We start from the raw sequence: 873 nt of genomic DNA on the forward strand, positions 1-873 counted from the left end.
ACTTGAAAAATAGTTTGGCTGCAGTTGGCACACCAAACAAGCGATGGGCAGGTACATTTATTTCAGGTTCAAATGAAATAGTCTTTGCTGAGTGGGATGATACTTACTTGCCAAAAAAAAAAATTATAATTTGTGTTGATAAGTGTCTATAAGTTGTAGATATTAAGTATTTATTTTTGTTGGTATAAAGTTGTGTTTTAATTTACTCTATTTGTTTTATTTGGGAAAACAGAAATTACTTTTGAAGAGAAAAGTTCAGAAATATCTAGTTTTGAAGAACTTGAAAACATATTAATATCTGTCAATAGAATGGGAGTCTGTTCTGAAATTAAGCTATGGTAATATTATTAGTTGTTTTTATTTTTACTTATTAGATATAATAATTCTCAGTATACCTAATTCTCAATATTTAGACTAGTAATATATACATTTTTTATTTTCTCTTATGGTTAGCATAATGCATGGAGTTGAAGTATGCTGTAGGTAAAGACTTGCTGAAAATAAAGCAACCATGTGGCTCAAACTATTTACGTCTTAATTATTTATCCACTGTCTCAAATTACGCATTCAAAAAACAAATAAATTTTAGGTTTGCAGATTGAAGCGATTTAAATGGAAGACCATTGACTGGAATGGAATTAAACAAATGGCAGATGCACACAGCAGCTGTGTATGAAAAGTTACACTTGATTTTTACCTCTACTAATAAATCTAATTGCAACAAATTGAAAAAAAAATGGTTTCAACTATCATAATATTATTGATTTTTTGTTTTTGACTATCAGTCTAATCTGTCAACAACAAAAATATCATCAAAGGGAAAAGTTCTTGATATAATATGATGTTCCTGTTTTATTTTTTGGCATAGTACAT

At 28.2% G+C, this 873-nt stretch overlaps 1 long non-coding RNA gene across 1 annotated transcript; it reads left to right on the top strand.

The window, feature by feature from the left end:
* The first annotated feature begins 213 nt into the window (after nucleotides 1-213).
* Nucleotides 214-623, top strand: LOC115879522. The gene is made up of 2 exons (XR_004049722.1): nucleotides 214-338; nucleotides 590-623. It is a non-coding gene; the product is annotated as an uncharacterized LOC115879522 (long non-coding RNA).
* The last annotated feature ends 250 nt before the right edge of the window (nucleotides 624-873 follow it).

This window comes from Sitophilus oryzae, unplaced genomic scaffold, assembly GCF_002938485.1.
Source record: "Sitophilus oryzae breed Bouriz unplaced genomic scaffold, Soryzae_2.0 scaffold_1581_pilon_pilon, whole genome shotgun sequence".
In the NCBI taxonomy this organism is placed as follows: Eukaryota; Metazoa; Arthropoda; class Insecta; order Coleoptera; family Curculionidae; genus Sitophilus; species Sitophilus oryzae.